Source organism: Dermacentor silvarum, chromosome 1 (assembly GCF_013339745.2).
Source record: "Dermacentor silvarum isolate Dsil-2018 chromosome 1, BIME_Dsil_1.4, whole genome shotgun sequence".
NCBI lineage: Eukaryota > Metazoa > Arthropoda > Arachnida > Ixodida > Ixodidae > Dermacentor > Dermacentor silvarum.
In genome coordinates, this window is record NC_051154.1 from 367,130,887 (window position 1) to 367,154,622 (window position 23,736).

The following is a 23,736-nucleotide window of genomic DNA, read 5'->3' on the forward strand; positions in this document are numbered from 1 at the left end:
GTTTTACGTGTCAAAACCATGACCTGATTATGAGGCACGCCGTGGGGGACTCCGGAATAATTTGGACCACCTCGGGTTCTTTAACGTGCTCCTAAATCCAAGTACACGGGTGTTTTCGCATTTCGCCCCCATCGAAACGCACATGAAGGATAACAATATTTTCCACTGTGCTGATTGCATTCGTATCGGCGCATTCGCAGTATAGTTCCGCTTTCTGCGCGTGCATTGCGCTTGATAAAAGTGCGTGAAAGCGGATAACATGCACTGTCACAGCTACATTACAAGCTTGACCGTGCACCCTCAGAACGACGGATACTACGATTATTTATGGAACGCCGAGCTCTTGCCGATCGACGTGCTAGAACCAAGCAGTCCGGTCGCAATATATCTGGAGGCCGCGAGCTCAATTATTTGCTAGGGTAGGTCTATTTGCGCTCATTGTATAGGAAACATGCCCGCCGCTATACTCTATGGACTTCTCCAAAATTTTCATCTAGTCCGAACACATAGATAGTGGTGCGGTAGTGCTCAAAGAGCATAGTTCTGAAATCATGCCCGACGAGCAGCACACGACCTGTTTGTGCACTTACCTTTGCAACGGGAAGGAACAAAGACGCTAGGGCCTTCCCTCTGAGGTGAAAATTCTTCGTGCTGCCTCCAAATCGTTGCATTAGCACGGTATCGTGGTTGTAATCATCCACCGTAAAGTGACAACCGCAAACGCGCAGATCCAGGCGCCTATCGGATACTGAAAGTCCGATGCGCTGCAGCCACTTCGCTCGTCTGCTGCCTTGCAGAGGGACACGATGTCGCAGCTTGACATATGGCAAGTCGCTGCGTTTGCAGCCCACAACGGAACAAGGATGAACCATGGTGCTCGTGAAAAGAAAGCCCGAGACCAACACTGACCGCGCAGCTCTCGTCAGCCCGGAGCACGTTGTGACACAAGCAGACGACACTTGCTGTGGGCCGGAAGTGCTTTTTTGTGTACTGATACATGTCCTTGTGCATTCTCTTTCTGTAACTTTCTTTTTATATAAACAAATTACCTAACATCTAAACTATTACGAACAACATTTGTTCACCATAATGTTGGAAAAATAATTGATGACGTGCCCTGGGCAACCGATCAGATAGCTGCCCCAGTGACGTATTCTGGGCAAATCACGTCATCTGGGGAAAAAATAGCCGCTTGGCGTGCTGCAATCAGTAGCGATGCACATTTTTAAAACCTTATAATAAATTACACGCTTTACGTAGAGCGCTTAGATGGGTCAATTAATGATCAGAAGGACCTACTCTATCGACTCAGTACGTTCGTACAAAATCGTCAAAATCGTTTCAGGGTCCCTTTAAATACTGAGACTGCAACGCTATGTCGGCTGTCTCCGGACAGAGGTTAAATAGTTCCAGCATTTGAGAATCCAACGATCCCATGCAGTAAACCACAGCACTCGTTGGGCGCGGCTGATTATATTGCGTGATTGTAATATATAATCTGTCAGGCCACATGGCCTTTAGCTCTTGTTCCTCTTTCTGTAACAAAGAAAGACATAAACTTCAACTTCAACGTTATCCTGACCTACCCCTCACCCGCAGGTTAAATAAGCTGATTGTGTTTCAAATACGGGTATAGTGGTCTCAAAACACTGGGCATGATGAAAATAGCGCAAGCTGACATTTGTTAGGGCAGGAACTGCCCAGCGCCAGGCCTTCCTTGCAGCGCGAGCGTGTATGGAGAATCCCGTATGTCGCCCGCTACAGCGCGTCCCGAGGAGGCAAAAAAGACAATTCTCACTCTCCAAGGAGGGTATACGTAGTAACGATAAGCATTACTCACATGGCCACTCTATTAAGAAAGAAAATTGAGCTTCAGCTGTAGTTTTGTTGGACTTTCCACCATGCAGCCTTCGGGAACGTGCCCGCTTTCAAAAGTGGGGGGGGGGGGGGTGGCAAGTGCCCCTTTGCCCCCCCCCCCAGGTAAATACGCCTATGGTCTGCCGTGCTCTGTGGTGAGGTCTGTTGAGCTTCGATACGCATATTTTATTACTTTTTTGGTGCAGAATGCCTATAAAGTAGACAACGGCTGCCTGCGTTTGGTTTCAGTGCCTAATGATGTCGTGAGTGCCTTTGCATAAGCGGGAGAAGTCGTTGAAAGAAGGTTTCTCACAGCGCAGCATTGATCCCTTCAGAGGCTGTCGGTTGAACACTCAACAGGATAGTCCAAGCATACCTAGATGAAGGACGCATTCAAGATGCGCCGCACAAAAGGCAAGCCCGCGCCACGTCGATGGACCAATATTTACAAATTGTTGCTGTAATCAATGAGAAGCAATTTCTATGTGCGAAAAATGTGACAGCACGGTACGGCAAAGATTAAGGGAAGTCGTCTTCCGAAGCCGCATCGCCACTCAGAAGCCCTTCCTCACATGTGCCAACAAGACTGCTCGTCTCAAGTTCGCTCTCGAGCAGCGCAGTTGGAGGGTCGAGGATTGGAAATACGTCGTCTTCTCCGACGAATCTACTTTCTGCAGTCGCTGGGATACGCAGCAAAGAGTGTGGCGCGTGCAGAATACACGCTTCTGTGCGCAGAACACCAAGGAGGTCGCCGCAAGTACACGCAGGTCAGTAAAAGTGTGGGCGGCCATTTCACGTGACGGCCTGCGTCTCCTCTGGGAGATTCACAAGTGCTGTGTATTGCACATTGATGGAGCACGAAATGATACACGTATTGAATGGTCCACACCCCGATGGGTACTACCAATTAGAGCACTGCACGGGCTCGGGCTTACCCGAAAGCCCGGGCCCGGCCCGGCCCGTGGGCCGGGCCGGACCGGGTAGAGGAGTTGTTTCACGGGCTCGGGCCGGGCTCGGGTACGGCGTGTGCTTTTTGACCCGGGCCCGGGCCGGGCTCGGGTTTTTTGACGCGGGCCCGGGCCGGGCTCAGGCTTTCTGCGAGTTATTCTCGGGCTTCTCAACTCTGAAAAACATGTATTTTTCGGTCTCGGGCCGGGTTCGAGTCGGGCTCGGGCCGGGCTCGGGCTTAAGGTAAAGGGGTGGCGGGCCGGGCCGGGCGGGTAACGTAGATTATTTCCGGGCCCGGGCCGGGCCCGGGTCTCGCCATAAAAGTTTTAATCGGGCTCTGGCGGGCCGCCCAATGTAAAAACGGGCCCGGGCCGGGCCCGGGCCGCAAAAATCGGCCCGTGCAGTGCTCTGCTACCAATTCCAGCAGGACTTGTCTACCGTGCATACAGCAAAGGACGTAGCAAGTCTGTTAGATGAACGAGGGGTAATGCGCCACGAGTGGTGCGCAAAAGGTGCGGACATGAACATAATAGATCATGTTTGGGCCCGTATGAAGACAAACCTTGGTAGCTCTACTTGGACTTGACGACAGCTCACGAACAGTGGGAAGCCATACGAGGACAACGGGAACGTGTTGCCACTCGGACACAGCCTTCATCGAGGCTCTCTGCAGGTCACTGCCAGCAAGAATGGAAGATGTCATTCAAGCTGGCGGAGCCATGACCCGTTACAGCACCTCCTCTATCTCTCTGTGCCTGGGAAAAGGAGCGGAGAACAAAGAGAACCGGCCGTCGGCCCTAGTAGGGCTTTTCGCCGCCACGAACCGCTGCAGGAGTTGGATCACCGTCGCGCCGTTGGTCATGGAAACGCTGGCCGTGGCTGTACTCGCAGCTCATAAATGGTTGAGTTTTCGACTGTATTCGCGTTGTGTGAAGTACAATCAAAACTTTTGTAAACGGAAACCCTGAAGCACTTGTCGTTCTGGGCAACCAGCCCACTTTAGAGACATGTCTCGTTTGCTGCTATTGGTGCTCGATGCGCTCGCGCGTCGTCTGCTGCACCGATATGAGAGCGCGCGCCAGTTGAAATCCAATGCGTGAGAATTGTCATGTCACCATTATGTTCTCTTGTCTGAGAATCGATTTTTGAAAGCAGCGTTAGCCAGCAGCTAAAGCTGAAAGCTAGGGCGCTGAGAGCTAGCGCGCTGAAAGAGACCCGGTACGTGCTACCATCTACTCGTGTAGCAGACTACACGCAAGCCGGGAGTACATGCGCTAAATAGCACGCAATGTCGTTAGACTGCTTCCAAAGCGGTGCGTTATCCTACGTTCGCTTCGTTAAGTTTTTGAGAATTACATTTGATGCCACCGAAAGCAAGCCACAGCTTGCGCCAGAAAATTCGGAGCTGTGCCGTGTGATTCCATCATTCGAGAGCTTGATTTGATTGATGTTTGGTTTTTTTGGCGCAAGTGCCAGATATGGCCAAAGAGAGCCATACACATGGTGATGAGTTTCCAATCAATTATTTATAAATAAAGGAATGTACTGTGGATGGTGGGTGATAAATGGCTGTAAATAGGCCTAAAATCAGTCGCTGTAACTTGCGTAAAATGTGTAACTATTAAAATGATGACAATGACCGGAGATCTGAGCAATGACCATGGATGGTTTGTTCTGAAGTGATAATGACATAAAACGTGTACGTGAAAGTAGCACCGGTGCCCCAACAGGGCCCTTGAACGCAAGTATTTAGAAGCACGTGCTCTACAATAATGCTGTCGCAGCAGCAGCCTCTGAAGAGAGGAAGAGGATGTTCTTCTACGAACGTAGGGGGCTGATGACTCAATGTACCGGCTTCTTCAAGAAACTTTAAAACTAACTTGTGATCAAAGAACGGTTCTGTGCCCAGAAGCATTTCTGGGTGTAGAGGAACGTGTTTGTATGCTAAGGGGAAGTATTTCTTTCTTTGGGGCTCTAATTCCTTGCACTCTATTAAGACATGGATTACAGGTAGCGTCTCGCCACCTTTGCTACAGGAAGGGGGTTCATTACCAGTCAATAGGTGAGAGTGCGTGCCATACGTGTGGCCAATTCTAAGGCGGCAAAGAGTGACTTGGGTTTGTCGTGTTTTCGTAGTGGGTGGCCAATTCCCTAATTGTGGTTTGATGGCGTGCAGTTTATTTCTCGTTTCCGCATCCCATGAGTGCTGCCAAAATCTACTAAGGCTTTTGCGCAAGAAATGCTTCAATTCTACTGCGGGAACAGCTGTAGAGGAGGTGTTCCCCTTTCTTACAAGGAAATCGCCAGTTTTATCTGCAAGCATGTTGCCCTCAATACCTCTGTGGCCTGGTACCCAGCATATTGTGACACGTTGGTTAGATGTATATGTTGCGCACAGCGCTCAGTAGAGCTCACTGAGCACAGGGTTTTTGTGTTTACGAGGAGACATTGACGCCTTTACTACGCTTAAAGAGTCAGTGAATATAACAGATTTTTGAAGCTTTGTTTTCATTATTTGCTTCCCTGCACACAACAGGACATGAGCCTCAGCCGTAAATATGCTTGTTTCTGGATGCATTTCACCGAATTCAGAAAAGGAAGGACCGATTGCCGCATAGGACACGCCAGCATGTGACTTTGATGCATCAGTAAAGAATTCCGGGCAAGAGCATTTTCATTGAAGTTCACGAAAGTGCATTCGGATATGTACTTCCGGAGCATGCTTCCAGACCTCAACAAACGATATGTCACAATCTATAATTTGCCATTGCCACGGTGGTAACGGCGTTGCTGGAGGCATTAAATGATGCTCAAGCAGTGGAACACCGCTTTCGTCACCGAGTTTCATCACCCGCAGTGAGAAGGGTTCCGTTGCTGTAGGTCGGTTATGGAAAAGTATGGCACACGTAGTGTCATTTACGACAGGGTAGCAAGGATGTTGGCAGTTTGAATTTATTTTCAGAAAGTACATAAGGCTAGAGTAAAATCTTTGAAGGTTGAGTGACCACTCGTTTGACTCAACATAGAGGCTGGGGATGGGGCTTGTTCTAAAAGCCCCAGTCGCTAAGCGGAGCACTAAGTGATGGACAGGATCAAGCATCTTTAGTGCACTTGGCCTTGCAGATTGATATACGACTGATCTATAATCCAAGCGAGAACGTATGATACTCATATAAAGATTCATAAGGCATCTCATGTCACTGCCCCAAGCAGTGTGTGAAATATATCTTTAATATATTGGCTGTTTTTAGGCACTTTGCCTTGAGGTATTTAATGTGGGGGGTAAAAGTTAACTTTGAGTCAAAGTATACTCCCACAAATTTGTGCTCGCTACGTACAGGCAGGTGTACTCCATTCCGCTCAATGGCAGGATTTGCCGCTAAACCCCTCTTTCGAGAGAAAAGCACGCAAGTGCTTTTTTGAGCGCTAAGCCTGAAGCCATTCTCATCTGCCCATTTCGATATTTTGCTAACAGCAAGCTGGACTTGCCTTTCACAGATGGCCAGATTGCAAGACATAAAACCTATCTTGACGTCATCGACGTAAACAGAGTAAGAAAATGTTGGCGGTATGGTAGAACGAAGCGAATTCATTTTAACGATGAACAATATGCAACTCAGGACACCTCCCTGAGGTACACCAGTTTCCTGAATGAAAAGTCATGACAATGTGTTCCCAAGTCTCACACGGAAAGTCGGGTTCGAGAGATAACTTCTATGAGATTCAACATCATGCCTCGTACCCCCATAGACGATAGGTCTTGTGGTATTCTATAGCGCCATGTCGTGTCATAGGCTTTCTCCATATCAAAAAAGACCGAAAAAAATGTTGGTTGTGGAGAAATGCATCTCTTATAATTGCTTCTATTCGAACAAGGTGGTCAATGGTTCATCTGTTTTCTCTAAAACCGCACTGATATGCATCTAGCGCATTGTTATTTTCCAGATAATACAGCAACCGTTGGTTAACCATTTTCTCGAAAAGCTTGCAGATGCAACTTGTAAGCCCTATTGGCCTATAGCTGGATACTGAAGATGGGTCTTGGCCTGTCTTTAGAATAGGAATTACTATAGCTTCCTTCCATGTGGAAGGTATGTATCCCGCAGCCCAGATTCTAGTAGAAAGGAAAAGCAACGCCATTTGGCTTTCAGCGTTCAGGTATCTTATGTCATATACATCGCTGTCACCTCCAGGTGAGGAGTTGCTAAAGCTGCTCAGTGCAGCCTTAAATTCGGCAAGAATAAGGACGGTTGTATGGTTCATCTTCTCCACCTTTACGATTGAATGGCTTTCTTTCGGCTATAGCTTTACGTTTGAGGAAGGACTCGGAGTAGTATGCCGAGCTAGATATGTTTTCAAAGTGGTTACCAAGGGCGTTAGCCTGGTCTGCCAAGCTTTCTCCTTGATCATTCACCAAAGGAAGTGGATGCGATTGTCGACCATAACATTTTCGCAATCTCTTCCACACCTTAGCCTCATCTGTGTAAGAAATAATTCCTGAAAGGAACCTTTCCCAACTTTCTCTGCGAGCTTGACGTTGTGTGCGCCGGCCTCTTGATTTATAATAATTTATAAGGTTTTCTGTTGTTCGTGAACAACGCAAAAGACCCGAAGCCTTATTTTGATATTTCTGCGCCTTTCTACATGCGTCATTCCACCAAGGAGCTCGTTCCTTGGTTGCGGAACCATGTTTCTGCTGTATACAGTTTGTCGCCGCGTCAATTATGACAGCAGTGATATATGAGACCGCCCCATCTATACTTAGGTTATTAATTGAATTTCGAGATACGTAGCAAAGTTCCCGATATCGTTGCCAATCTGCACTCTCTAGCTTCCAGCGAGGCGGATAAGGATTATGTCCGAATTGTTCTGCCGTTTGTAGAACGATAGCATAGTGATCACTTCCATACTGATTTTTGGTCACTGACCATTCGAAATGTGGTAGTAGGGAAGGAGAGCCAATTGTTAAGTCTATGGCAGAGCACGTGTTGTGTCTCGTACTGTAGAAGGTAGGCTCCTTCTCATTGAAGAGGCAGGTACCTGTAGACAGCAGAAAATTTTCAATAAGGTGACCTCTTGCATCAAACCGCGAGTCGCCCCATAACGTATTGTGTGCATTAAAATCGCCAAGCACCATGTAGGGCTGAGATAGCTGGGATATCAAGTTTTCAAAAACCATCCTATTCAATACATAATCTGGTGGAATATATAACGAGCAGAGTGTTACGAGCCTATCATGCAATATGGCGCGGATTGCCACAGCCTCAAGAGGAGTGTAATGTCACCTATTGACAGGCGATCGACATATCAGCAATTATCTCAACGCCTCCTGATGATGTGAGAGCACCATCACGATCTTTTCGAAAAATTGCGAACTCCTTAAGAAAATTATTATGTGATGAATTCAGGTGCTTTTCTTGTACACAGATCATGTTTGGCTGGAAGTGACTGATGAGCTCTTAGACGTCATCTAGATTAATGATAAGCCCTCTGACGTTCCACTGCAAAATTTGGACAGCCATATTAATTAACAGCAATATGAATGCTCTGTGTGCAAAACAAGATATTTAACTTAAGGAGTTGTGTTTTTTGTGGAGCAGTGATTCGAGATTTTTCTTTTTTTGGCGCGCTCAAGTGAGCCACGCTGCTTCCTCTGTGCCAGAGGCGTAGAGGGTCAAGAAGAAGTATCCATCGCCTCTTGCGAGGCGCGGTTCGCCCTTTCCTGGGGCACATAGGACGATTTGTCAGGCCTCACTGCATGTGCAGGGGCCTTAAAGGCCACAGGCTCAGAGGCCTGCTGGCCCTTCTTAGACGAAGGTGGAGCAGCAGCAGCTGCCACCACCGAGGGAGTAGAAGTAGCTGCTGCCGGCACACTGTGTGTGGTTCGGACAGCTGCTAGAGGCTGGTGCGGCGCAGCCCCCACGCGCACCGTATCGGCATAAGAAGGTTTTACAAAAGAAAATCGCTTCCTTGCTTCATTAAATGAAATGTTCTCTTTCACCTTTAGAGTGATGATATCCTTCTCTCTCTCTTCCACGCAGGGCAAGAGCGCGAGAACGCAGGATGATCTCCATCACAGTTTGAACAATGCGGGTCAAATGTGCAATTTACAGCTGCGTGTTCTTTAGCACCACATGTTGCGCAGGACCTTCGGGTACGGCAGCTCTGGGAGCTGTGACCAAACTCCTGGTGCTTGAAACACCTGCGAGGATTAGGAATGTATGGTCTGACACGTATCTTTGTGTAATCTGTTTGGATATATTCTGGGAGTATACTGGAACCAAAGGTTAGGACTAAAGTGCTTTGTCGGTATTTCCTGGTCATTGTGCCTCATCTTGATCGCTGCACTTGGACAACATTTTCATCTTTCCATCCGTCAAGGAGTTCACTTTCGGTGAGATTCAAGAGGTCACTGTCGGATACCACACCACGAACTGTGTCCAAGGAGCGGTTTGCAGTTACGGTTATAGGAGTATTGCCAAAGGATAGGGGGGTGTTCAGTTTGTCATACTGGGTCTTGTTCTGAACTTCTAGGAAAAGGTCTCCACTGGGCATTTTTGTGGCTTTGTAACGTGGTCCGATTGTGTCCGTAAGACACTTCGACACAAGGAAAGGTGAGACTGATCTTGCTGTCATTTCTGGGCATTCAGTGTGGATAATATGAAACCGTGGAAATTTGTCAATGTTCTTTGCGGAAAACTGAAAGGTTTCATCGGTGCGCCCTCTTTTAGAAAGAGGACGATCGGGGAGTCGTGGAAACGATGTCGAAGCCATAAAAGTATATTTGATTTGGGTAACAAAGCCAGCCGCCCACCACCGGGCCCAACAAGGGGACGCTACAAGACCCGGAGGAATCGCAGACGCCAGCTGTACGTATATACCCAATATAGCATGCCCAAGGTTGGATACCATACACCAGGTTAACCCTTGCCGCCTCAGGAATAGGATGATGATGATTGTTGGAGTTTTTTGGCGCAAGGGCCAGATGTGGCCAAAGAGCGCCAAGGCGATGATAATGACTTGTCAGTGGTACATGAATGGTGAATTAGAAGGTGTGGATAAAACAGATGCGGCATGGCTGTGAAGAGGCCTAAAATAGTCGCTGTAAAATACGTAAAATCTATAGGTACTAAGAATATGGCAATGACTAATGAAGTGTGCTATGGATACGAGGGATGGATTGTGAAAGATTGATGATATACTAAAATATGTCGGAGGCTAAAAGTTTCAAAAACACTAATGCCTTAACAGAGCCCTTGAGATGTAAGGGCCTGGAGGCATGTGCTATACTGAGCTATTATCACAGTGGCATCCTCTTGAGAGAGGATGCACTACGTATTTCTTGGGCTGATAACGTGCAAGACAACATCATTAAAAAAAGCGAGGACTGCTTTGGTAATGAAAAGCGGTTCTTTGCCAAGAAACATAGCAGGATGAAGAGGGATAGAACAGCGGTATGCCAGAGGAAAATGTTTCTTCCTCTCTCTCTCGGCTTCCCTACACTCCAGGAGGACGTGAAGAACGGTGAGCCTCTCGCCACATCTACCACAGGTTGGAGGATCATTACCATTCAATAGAAAATTGTGGGTACCATATGTGTGTCCTATTCTGAGGCGACAGAATAGGACATCAGTTCGCCGTGTTTTCGATGCAGAGGGCCAGAAACCTAACTGTGGCTTAATCAAGTGAAGCTTATTATTTGTTTGCGCATCCCACAAGCATTGCCAATGGCTTCGCAGTTTCTTCCGCAAGAAAGGTTTCAAATCTGTTACAGGGACAGCAGCAGTAGGATTAATAGCATGCGATGTTATTGATGTGGCCATTTGGTCAGCCAGAACATTACCCTCGATGTCTCTATGCCCAGGCACCCAGCATATTATGATTTGTTGTTTAGACGCATAAACAGAGCAGATCAGTGAGTAGAGGTTGATAATTACAGGGTGTTTATGTTTTTGCGGCATCATTAACGCTTTAACAACGCTTAAAGAGTCGGTAAATATTACGGCCTTTTGGAGTTTCAATCTATCAATGTGTTTCACCGCCGATAGTACTGCATAGGCCTCTGCCGTAAAGATGCTTGTGTGGGGATAAAGTACATCGGATTCCGAGAAGGACGGACCGACTGCCGCATAGGAAACGCCAGCCTGTGACTTTGATGCGTCTGTGTAAAATTCAGGGCAAGAGTATTTTGACTTTAGTTCTAAAAAGTGCATTTGAATGTGTGCATCTGGCGCGTGTTTTGTGACTTCAATAAACGATGTGTCACATTCAACCAGCTGCCACTGCCACGGCGGTAGCAGCTTCGCTGGAGGCATTAGGCAATGTTCAAGTAGTGCAGCACCCATTTCTTCACTGAGCTTTCTCACGCGTAGCGAGAAGGGCTGCTTCGCTGTTGGTCGATTATTAAATAGTGTGGCACATGTGGTATCGTTTATGGTAAAATAGGTAGGATGTGTACGGTTTGAATTTATTTTAAGGAAATATGTAAAGCTGGCATAAGTCCTCTGTTGGTGGAGCGACCAGACGTTTGCTTCCACATAAAGGCTTTGTACGGGGCTTGTCCTGATGGCCCCAGTCGCGAGGCGGATTCCTAAATGGTGAACAGGATCCAACATTTTTAAAGCGCTGGGTGCAGCAGACTGATAAACTATCGCCCCGTAGTCAAGTCGTGAGCCGACAAGGCACCTGTACAAGTTCAAAATGCATTTCCTGTCACTGCCCCATGTTGTATGCGACAGCAGCTTCAATAAGTTCATTGTTTTCAGGCACTTAGCCTTCAAATATTTGATGTGCGGAACGAATGTGAGTTTTGAGTCCAATATGATGCCGAGAAACTTGTGCTCTTTGCTTACAGGTAGTGTGGTACCAGACAGCTCAATAGCAGGGTCTGGTACTATTCCTCTCTTATTAGTGAAAAGGACGCATGTGCTTTTCTGTGGGCTCAACCTAAAACCGTTTTCATCAGCCCATTTAGCCACTTTATTTAAGCCATGCTGGACATGTCGTTCGCAGACAGCAAAGTTGCACGATTTAAAACCAATCTGGACATCATCTACATATACAGAGTAGAACATCGTTCGTGGAATAGCCGTGCGTAGAGAGTTCATTTTCACAATAAACAGTGTACAGCTAAGCACACCGCCTTGCGGGACACCAGTTTCCTGGGTGAAAGACCTAGACAACGCCTGGCCCACCCTTACACGAAAGGTACGGTTAGAAAGGTAACTTTGGATTGTACTCAACATGTTGCCGCGGACACCCATAGCGGAAAGGTCTCGGATAATACCGAAGCGCCATGTGGTGTCATACGCTTTCTCTAAATCAAGAAATACTGAGAGAAAAAACTGTTTGTGTATAAAGGCATCCCTTATGATTGCCTCGATGCGGACAAGGTGGTCTGTAGTCGACCTACCTTCTCGGAAGCCACATTGGTAAGGATCTAGTATTCCGTTGCTTTCTAGGACACAGATTAGGCGCCGGTTAATCATCTTTTCGAAGAGCTTGCACAGACAGCTTGTCAAAGCAATGGGTCTGTAGCTACTAGGTAAGGACGGGTCCTTGCCCTGTTTAAGTATGGGGATTACTATAGCTTCTTTCCAAGAGGATGGAATGTACCCAGCAGCCCACATGACATTAAAAAGAGAGAGGAGTGTCTTTTGTGTTTCAGGGTGTAGGCACTTGATCATTTCATACATGATACGGTCAGCACCTGGTGCCGAACCGTTGCAACAAGCAAGAGAAGCTTTAAGTTCAGCTAAACTGAACGGGCAGTTGTAATGTTCATTTCGGGCACATTTCCGATCGAGGGGCTGTCGCTCTGCGCGCTCTTTGAACCTAAGGAATGTTTGTGTGTAATGAAATGCACTGGAGACATATTCAAAGTATTCGCCCAGACAATCTGCCTGATCCTCCAGGCAATCTCCTTGGATATTCACTAAGGGCGGCGGGTTCGTCTCACGGCCCTTTAATTTATTAACCCTATTCCATACTTTTGCCTCATCTGTGTAAGAGTTTATACCAGAAATGTACCTCTCCCAACTCTCTCTCTTTGCACGTGGACGTGTCCTTCTGCCTTGCGATTTAACCTGTTTAAAATTAATAAGGTTTTCGGCAGTAGGAGAATCGCGAAGCAATCCCCATGCTTTGTTTTGATTTTTGCGCGCTTTACGACATTCTTCGTTCCACCAAGGAATGCGGCGCTTCTTAGTCAGTCCGTTAGTTTGTGTAATACATTTCGTAGCAGCATCAATAATAAAACCTGTTAGATATGTTACGGCGTCGTCTACGTTAAGAGCAACAATGTCATCACGGCTTAGGTGTGTTAGCTCTCGGAACAGTTCCCAGTTGGCCGAGTCTACGCTCCATCGAGGTGATCGTGGCAAGCATCCATCTCGTTTCGTTGAGTTTAACATAATTGGGAAGTGGTCGCTTCCATAGGGGTTCTTGAGGACGGACCACTCCAGGTATGGCATTAGTGTGCTCGACACTATGCTTAAGTCTATGGACGAGTATGTGTTGTGTGTAATGCTGTAGTATGTAGGTTCTTTCTTGTTCAATAAAGCTTTACTCACTCTGGTGTAACATTTACCTATCTCATAGATATGTAATAATAGGCTGGGTTCCCAGCCATAGAGGAATCTAGGGTAATGTGCTCGCCTACGAAATCGCCAAATCAATGGCATCGCAAGGTATTGGTCTTCCCGCTGCTGCACCTGCTACAGATCTGAAGCCTTTCCTACGAAACAAACTGCGAAGCCACTGGCAACGCTTATAAGACATCGAAACAAATAATAAGCTCCACTTGATTAAGCCACAGTTAGGGTTCTGGCCCTGTACAACGAAAACACGATGAACTGATGTTCTATTCTGTCGTCTCAGAGTAGGACACACATATGTTACAATTTTCTATTGAATGGTAATGATCCTCCAACCTGTGGTAGATGTGGCGAGAGGCTCACCATCCTCCACATCCTCCTGGAGTGTCAGGAAGCCGAAAGAGAAAGAAAGAAGCATTTTCCTCTAGCATACCGCTATTGTGTCCCTCTCCATCCCACTATGTTTCTTGGTAAAGAACCGCTTTTGAACATTAAAGCAGTCCTCGAGTTCTTGAACGATGTCGTCCTGCATGTTATTAGCCCAGTAAGTTCGCAGCGCATCCTCTCTCCAAAGGATGTTGCTTTAACAGTTTTTTTATAGCACATGCCTGAAGGCCCTTGTGTTCCAAGGGCTCTGTTTAGGCACTTGTGCTTCTGGGTAATTCTTGCATCTGTAATATTTTGTAAGTAGTATCATTCTTTCGCAATGCATTGTTCATGTTCATAGTACACATAATTAGTCATCGCCATAATCTTATTATGTATAGATTTACGTACATTACAGCGACTGTATTTAGGCCCCTTTACAGCTATGCCACATCTAATGTTCATATAATTCACTATTCATCTACCACTAACAAGGCATTACCATCGCCTTGGCGCTCTTTGGCCACATCTGGCACTTGCGCAAATAAACTAGAATAATCAATCAAGATGTGACAGCTCATTAGAATACATTTAAAGCGTTTTCTCAGTGCCAAGTTGAATGGCTCGCATTTAGGCTTCCTGTAAATGTCATCTTTCTTGCATAGACTTTTAAGCAGGCCTGTAGTCATGCAGGGCTATATGGTGAGGAGTAGCCTCTGCGACACAGCCTGGTGGTTGTTGATGATGCTATTTAGCAGGTAACGATGATTGAAAACACAGTACTATAAGAATACAAGCATCACTTGGTGAAATGGCAAGTTGCCTGTTTGAGCTTGATGAACTTGGTTTTGTCAAAGCCTGGCCTGGGAGATTTAGCGCTTCGAACAATACTGTTATCTCGAAAGTGCTCACTGATGTGTTTTACTTAGTTTGTGACCCCTAATTTTATTTACCGGTGTTAAAAAATGGTGTCTTGGGTTTTGTGTGATGTTACCTTCATTTTAGAAATCACTTCACGGTACATAAAGTATAGTTATTTAGGTGAGCTTAATTTTATGCATTCAGACAAATACATTTGGTTCACATAGGTTTCCCTTTCTAATCTCCTTTGTCTCCACATCAACAGTGCTTGTTAATCTGGCTGAACGGTGTAAGCTAGTGTATCCCATGTATGTCACAGTTCTCTAAATATGTGAGTCATAGACCAATTTAATGTGCCACTATGTCTCATAGTCTCTATGACATTTTGTGTACTTCATTAATTTTATTCTTCCCTTCTTCCAGTGGGTTGAAGTTGACAGCTGTCAAGATTTGCTCGCAATGTCAGCTGGTTTGTCGGGCTTAGATGTTGACTACCAGCTAGTCCTGTTTAGTGAAAACTCTCTGTACATAGAAATGACACCTGTTAACAAGCTCGTCATAAATGAGCTGAACATGAAAATTTGATACTGGTGCTACCACTTGTAATATTACTTGTAAAAAAGATTAACATAATCTGCAAGTAACAAAAAGAATGCAGTAATGTGTACTTGCACATAGTGGGATTGTTCTATGACTGTAGAGAGTTCATATAACATTCAATTTTTTTATAGAAACAGAAGCAAACTGCTTGTGGCAACCTCTCTTCGCTTGCAAATCAACTGCATGTTAGTGCTGAGAAATGTTATGTGGAATCATACAGCTTACTTGTGACCCTACTTTTAACTGTACCTGGCTGTTCGTGGAAAGCTATTGGTAAATATAATGAAAAATGTTAGGAAAAAGATTTGATTGATTGATTGAGCTTTCACCATTTACAGTAAATGATGCCGATTTCATACTTTACGACCGCACTGTACACTACTATAATCCATTAATAATTTGTTACTCTAGGTTGCTGTAATAAATTATTGTCTTCAGCTTCTACAAATTTTTTTAAACATGGCCTTTCTCTGCCTCTAGGTGTTCAGCCCATTTTACATGTATCAAGTGTTCATTGTTATTGTGTGGATGGTTCTGGTGTATTACCAGTTTGCTGTTTGCGTCGTCTTGCTCTCCATTATATCAGTCAGCATATCAGTCTGGCAATCTAGAAAGGTGGGCTTCTTTCTTATCATTACTGTCATGCCTCATGGTTTTTTATCTCTTGATAACCACTAAAACGTTAATGTAATTTGGTATTTTATTGCCTTTATTGTTTTAACTTTTCATTCAATAATGTTTGCTTTATTTAGTACTTGAAAAAGGTGCACATCTAGTGCGCTTATTCAGTATTTCATGGCTACGCGAATTGTCTGTGTTATAGTAGTGAAAAGTGCATTTTCAATTGCCTGGAAACAATTGCTGCGGTTCATGGCTTGTAGCCCGAGTTTGAAATCACGATCAGGAAAATTCAAGTGCCTTGGGTTGTAATCTTAGGCACTGCAACCAACATAATGGGTTGTATATTAAAAAACAACTGGTGAATGTTGAAATCTTCCACCTACATACTGCAAACCTGATCTTTCAGCAAACAAGGGTGCTGAGGGAAGCAAATCAGACAGAATCAAAAGTGACTGTGTTGCGAGATGAGACTGGTAAGCATGAATGTTGCGTGATATACAGGTCATTACAGTAAACAAGCACAGTGATATTATTCATGACAGCTTAATATGCACAAGGCATTTTTGAGTGAAACCTGTATCACGTGGTGATACAGAAGTAACCCTCTCCTCCAAGGAACTTGTACCTGGCGATGTCATCATACTACCAAAGAAACATGTAATGCTGTCCTTATCAATGGGGACTGTATTGTCAATCAGAGCATGCTGACAGGTAGACACAAATAGTTGTCCTTTCAAATTTAAATTCAAATTTATTACACATCATAGAAATAGTACAGTGTGCATATACGGAAGGAGGTCCAAAGCTATATCACCATTGGCGGCAACTCGATTGAAGCTAATTATGTAAAACGCAAAGTAAAAAACAAAGCAATTGAAAGAGAAGTTACATTTCTTAAAATGCATGTATAGCTGCATCAAGACAATATTTTGGTAAGGTAACACAAGGAAATGTTCACAGGGTGGACAATAATAATTATGTTAAAAAATAAAATGTTTAAATGTCTTTTAAGCATTGGGGGGGGGGCAAAAAAGTTGCAGATTTCATATGCGCGATGATATTGAGGAAAGAAAGCAAAGTGGATATGCCATAATTAGTATGTATACTAGGCAAGAGCAAGTTACGGTGGGTGGTGAAGCGAGTAGAATTAGGTTTAGAGAGCATGCGTTGTGGGAATCTCTAATGTGAGTACACATTGAAAAATTTAAGGAACATCAATGCCTGCAATAAAAATAAAAGCTAGACAAAGGCCCGATGTTAAGATCACCAAGAATGCATTAAGGAAAAGGTGACAACCATGGGGTGAAATCATTAATTATGCTATCGGCTCTTTTCTGGAGTGTAATCAATGGGGAGAGGTGAACAGAGTATGTATGAACCCATGATGTGAAGCAGTAGTTTATATGGCTTTGTATAAAAGCGTAATTTAATGTTGCAAGTAAAAATAAGTGCTTTTAAGTTTATCATGGAATACCAGAGCATGTCTAATTGTAGGTGCACTTGTAGATTGTGAAGAATGATATCGAGGTTTCAAACTTGTGATCAGCCATGGCCAAATCTTGTGTGCATATAATGAGTGAGAGCATCTTGAACCAGATTAGCAGACTAAACATTGTGGGCTACCCAGACAGTGGGTTAAGAAGCACCTTAATGCAACAAAATGGCCCATGTTTTCATCCCACTTGGCGATGCATTGCCGAGACTGCGGGTGTTTATCGAAGTTCGAGTGCACATTTGTTTTGCTCTGACATGGATACCAGATGACAAGGGAAATTCGCGAGGCATTCAATATAAAAATAAACAAAATCGAAATGAGGTGTGTCAGCCAGCGTTTTGTGTTTTCTAACACTTCATCAGAAAGAACTCTCTTAGAGTTTGGAGTGATAATGGCAGCCAAACATCCAAACTGTGTACCTTCTTGGCGTTTTTCAACTTGGCCTTAGTACTGTGTATTACACAGAATTTTTGACAGACTTCTGAGTTAGCAGCCCAAAATGGTGGCAGCCTGAACTCTTTGTTGAAATTTACTTCACTAAAACAGAAATTCGAGATAGTTGGTATTGCATAAGTATAGGTAAATCACCCTGCATTATAGACAAGGCATAACCGCATAAATGACACACACAGGGTGCTCACTTTGACTGATTTATTGGCATAAAGTTCACATACTTATAAGCACATGTTGTGCAGAATAAAAAAACAGAAAGCAATACAACGTTCTTAGAACTTGTGCCGAAAACCAATTTCTTTGTCTAGTAAGGAAATAGAGGAGGTGCTAACACATTGCTCTGTTACTCGTTGTATCATATCTGCTTCAACTATCTCTCTAGTAAGTTGCTCCTTCGCCTTACCTCTAATAGAGCACTTGCCATACAATGGCACACAACCACAATGTGTACAATGATACAATAAGTTTATTTGCTTTAAACAACCTACCTGTCGACGTTATGCTTGTGGTCAGCTAATTTTGTGTTCACGTATCTTCGAGTCTTGCCCACTTATACTTCTAAACAATCCAATGGCAGCAACAGCCTCCACTCAAGAAGCAAACTGCTTCTTGTGCTTTTTGCACATCCTAATGGTTTTGCATTAGGTTACTTTACTTGCATAACTTGGACGGCGTTTCTGGTGCCGTAAAGATGACATAAACGTTACCACTTTGTGCTATCTTCTTGAAGAAGATAGCGCAAGGTGCACACATTCACGTCATCTTTTTGATTGCAAAAGAGGTTATATTCTACTGTCTGTTTGGTGCAGGTGAAAGCTGCCCTAACACAAAGGTTGCTGTGGCTACAGGAGAAGGGTACACATGCACTGCAAACAAAAGGAACACACTCTTCTTTGGAACAAATATACTTCACTCAAGAAGTACTAATGGCCAAGTTAAAGCCGTTGTCTACAGGGCAGGTATGGAACTTTTGTTAGAAATGCCACAGTTTTTAAACAAACAAACAAATAAAAATGACTGTGAACAAATAACTTTTATGTGTAAGTCACAAATACGCAGCTAATTCAGAGCAACTTGAAAAATAAAGCGAACCCCCTTGGGCTGATGAAGCTACCTTTATATTGTCAGCAGCTTCCTAAAGAAGCCTCCAGTACGTGTTTTGTCCTTACTAATTTATTAGCAGTGATTAATTAACTTCTATTATGATAGCAATTACATGGACGATGAAGGCGCATTCACGCCGTCATGCTGTCCAGCTATCGATGGTGCATTTGTGGCACACACGCTAAGGTTTACAGCGTCTTCAGAGATGTGAGTTGTGTTTGTTTGCAAAAACGACAAAGTGAGGGGATGCACCAGCAATGCTCTGCTCAATTGGCTTGGTAACAGAGCCAGGACAGTGTTCTAGCTTCTGCTGCTGGCATGTGCATTGCGCGCACGCACACCACAAGCACACTAACGTTCCTGCTGAGCACTTCTATGGGCCGCACAGGCAAACGTCAGGCTAATGTTATCTAAAATTTTACTGGGCACGGTCTCATCTTCTGAACCATCGAGGTGTGACGCCTAGACTTCACTGGGCAGTGTTCCTCATCACACCAGTGCTGAGACACCTGGTAGCGGCGACGGTGCTAGTAGTTGCTTTGTGTGCTGCATCGTGCCAGCATATGTCGCACCCGCAAATAGTTTAAACACCATCTAATCAGTTAAATTGCACTACTAAATCTTGCTATCACTGGCATAGGCGAAACTGGCGCATTTTTTAAATTATTAACTCTATAGAGGGCAGTGTCAATGAGGTTCGTAAAGCACATTTGAAAATGTTACTTCTATTATTTTGTAATGTGCTACCTTTTCTGTAACTCTTTTCACTGCATATAAAAGAAAGCCGCTGCGATGAGCTGGGGTGGTCTCTTGGAAGGTTTTATGGGCTCTTTTTGAAGCACGGGAAGAAGAGCTATGCAAACAGTAATGTCTAACAGGCAACTGAAAGTGATGTCTTCAAATTGACTCTACAAACCTCATATTGACATTGTGACCGTAAAATTAATGATGAAAAAGTTAGTTGCCCCTTGAAACACCCACTGTACTACCTGTTCTAATTCAGAGACAACCAAATTTGTTTAATATAGTGCAATGCGAATAAAGGCTTCTTTTTTGCTACACATTATTAAAAGCAACAGACATCAATGACTGTGTGATGACTGCAAATTATTTCATATTTGCTAATTAAATGTTAACTAATTACTTTAGGGCACGTTCTGCAGTTCTGTATTTGACTCTGGTCAGTGCTCAAGGCATGTCCACTAAGTAGAAATCGTGGGACCAGCACCAATTTTTGCACATTTTAACAACTGCAAACAGGCACCAAAATGCATTAGCATTTATTTTATCATTTTCTCAGATAGCGTATCTTGTGCACTGCACATAAAAACTGCATGAAAAACGATTGTACTTTGGCAGATTTTGGGTGCAATATGTCGAAAATTGTGTTCGTGTTACCATTTCTTTAAATGAACATGCTCTATGTACTGAATAAACTTGTGCTCTGAGATGAATAATAAAAACTTTAAATGCTGAATGTTAGATATTTATTAGCTATAATTTTAGAGAAGTTGGTAATGCATTTCTAGAAAAAAAAGAGATGTTATCATCTTTGTTGCACTGTCTTTTGAGAAAGTGACCCTTATTTAAAGCAGATGTCGTTGTTCAGCTGTCATAGTTAACCGATTGGTCAGTTTTATAAAAAAGGATTATTGCAAACTAACAAGTTGTTAATTTTCTGTACTTGCCCGACACTGGTGCCCAAATGGATATGCACTTCAAGATTCAACACTGTGAAAGGCGAGCTTGTGAGGACAGTCTTTTTCCCAAAACTAGTGCATTTCAAGCTGCATGCTGATGTTATGAAGTCAATGGCGACATTTCTTAACCTTGGTGAGTAAACCTTACATACCATATATTGCCTTAACTTATCAGGCTTCATGCACTCATGTTGCACATTTTAACTTTTTTAGGCATACCAGCAATGATCTACACTGGCATCATATTCAGCAAACTCGGTGTGAGTACCCGTTTTGTAATTATTGTGTTCTTGTAACCCAAAAAGAGCCTATTACGAAACATAAATTCTTGTTTAAGCAATAGGCTTCCATTAAGCCAAACTCAGAACCAAAAAGGAGGTTTGGCTTATATGTTAAGTTGAGCTTGACAGGATAATCCTAGAAAACATGCACGCATTCTCTAAATGGTGGCCTATAGGAAGCAGTGACTGAGATTGTGTCACAAAGAGAAAAATAATGCCAAAACATCATTTATTACGAAGCAATGTTATAGCCTCCCTAGCAATGAACCAAAAGATCAAACTGCGCGTATTCTTTAAGTGGTCGAGCAACCGGTTTCTGCTGAAAATATTCATGCCGAAATTCTTGGTATCTTCGTGGCCTTGAAGACACCCCTATTAACAAGGGCAGCTATTATTTCTTCGCACTCATTCTGTCAAAATGACCAGGATGTTTTCTTCAGGCACTGAAGTGTGCCATGAGGTTACAATTGTGAAAGTGGCTATTATTCTCTCCTGGTAATTATTTCCTGACTAGGCATGGTAATTCTTGGGATGCCAAACATGTGGGCTGTCTCTGGCTTTGAAAATTTCAATGAATGCATTTCTGACAGCACTTCGAATTTTTTTGAAAGCTTGATTGACTTGTGATTGACTTGTATCAGTGTTTGAAAGTTGTTGAAAAGGAGGTGGAACTGTTGTTTTAATGTCCAGTGCTTTCTAACAGCAGGAGTAGCATAGGCACAGCACTACACAGCCAGGGCTTGTCTAAGCTAAGGCTTTTGATCACTTCAGATCCTTTCACAACCTCTACATGTTCCAACTTCGGAGCTATTATGAACAGATAATCAGTAGCAGTATGATACCTTGAACTACACTATTTTGTAAAGGTGCTCTTGTGGACTGTGGCTGTTTAAGTTAACATAACACCCCTGAAAAGCACTCTTTGTATCCTTTTTGTTTCATTTCAAGGACAAGAGAAACATCGCCATGCAGTGAGGGACAGAGAAGTGGCAGGCATATATAATGCACTTAAGCCAGCTAGCCCGAATCGCAGTTTTTCTAGCTAGCTTTCCAAGAAATACTGAAAGCAATTGTATTGCCACGCGCCTTCGAAGTGGGCTAACGACGTTTATTTATGAGCAGCTGGGCTCTGGAGAAAATGGCGGCGAGAGCTAACTATCGAGCGGGGCGGTTAGCACGCGCACTTCTTTCTTCTTGCGCCTCTGCGCTTGCCCTATTCCCACTACTACAGGTGACATTTCCCCCCTTCCTCGGAAAGAGCATCACCTCGATGCTCAAGAAGTGGTGTGGGAAAGGGAAAAAAACTACAAAAAAAAAACAAAAAACAAAAAAGAAAACACGCTCAATGAAAATGCTCAAGCACAGAACACAGTGATAGCTACAGCAGCGTAGCTAGAAACAGTTCTCTACGTCTCTAGAAACAGAGAGGTAAGCGCATGAGGTGCAAATGGGAGCGTAAAAATCACGAACGCGCAACGTAGGGCTTCATGCGTACGACGTGAACGACGTCAGGGCTAGGTGGTTGTCTTTGCCGTGTTTGCGCCGCACTGTCTGGAACGACTTCATAGTTCACGTCACTAATGCGGCGCAGCACTTTGTATGGGCCAAAATACTGGCTGAGCAACTTTTCACAAAGACCACGGCGGCGAACAGGGGTCCACACCAACACTTGGTCTCCGGGACTGTAGCGCACTTGCCGGTGACTGATGTTATAGCGCCGTGCATCTGAGACTTGCTGCTCACCGATGTGCAGCCGCGCGAGCTGGCGAGCCTCCTCAGCGCGCAGAGCAAACTCTTCGGCGTCAGTAGTTAGGTGCTCGGCGTCGTGGCACGGAAGCATAGCGTCCAGCATCGTCTGTACTTCGCGGCCGTAGACGAGGCGAAATGGTGTGAAGCGCGTTGTTTCTTGTACGGCGGAATTATACGCGAAGGTCACATAAGGCAGGATACGATCCCATGTTTTGTGCTGGACGTCGATGTACATAGAGATCATGTCTGTGATGGTCCTGTTTAGTCGCTCCGTAAGGCCGTTGGACTGCGGATGGTAAGCGGTCGTCTTTCGATGCCTGGTATTGCTTAGTTGAAAAATTTCGTCCATGAGCTGTGCCGTGAACGCCGTTCCTCTGTCTGTGATAACAATGGATGGGGCACCATGGCGCAAGACAATGTGACACATGAAGAACTGCGCTACCTCAGAATCCGTGGCTCGTGGGAGCGCCTCTGTCTCAGCATAGCGGGTTAAATAGTCAGTGGCGACAATCACCCACTTGTTGCCGTCGGTTGATAGAGGAAACGGCCGAAGAATGTCCAAGCCGACTTGGTTGAATGGCTTATGAGGTGGTTCGATGGGTTGCAATAACCCGGCGGGCTTCAGGGGTGGTGACTTTCGCCGCTGACATTCACGACAGCATTTAACATACTGGTTGACGCTTGCCGACAGCCCGGGCCAGTAATACATCTCGCGCACTCTAGCAAGCGTTCGTGAGGAGCCGAGGTGGCCAGAAGTAGGCTCGTCGTGGCAAGCGAAAAGAATATTGTCCCGCAAGTCTTTGGGAACTACTAGGAGGTAGGCTCGGTCATTCGGGCGGGCGTTCTTCTTGTACAGCACATTGTCTCGTAGACAGAAGGACGTCAAGACGCGACGTAGATGGCATGGTATGGTTGTTTGACGGCCCTCTAAGTGGTCGATCAGAGGTCGAATTTCAGCGTCGTCACGCTGCCATCTGACCAAGTCCGACGTAGTAAGGGCGCCCAGGAAGCCGTCGTCGTCCTCTGACTGTCGACTGACAGATTCGGTGGGAGCACGCGACAACGTGTCGGCGTCTTCGTGCTTGCGGCCAGACTTATAAACTATA

The 23,736-nt window shown here is 44.8% G+C and overlaps 1 pseudogene; it reads left to right on the plus strand.

Annotated features, from left to right (window-relative positions):
- Nucleotides 1–870: 870 nt before the first annotated feature.
- LOC119445289 (polyamine-transporting ATPase 13A3-like) overlaps nucleotides 871–23,736 on the plus strand; it is a 32,194-nt pseudogene continuing 9,328 nt past the window's right edge.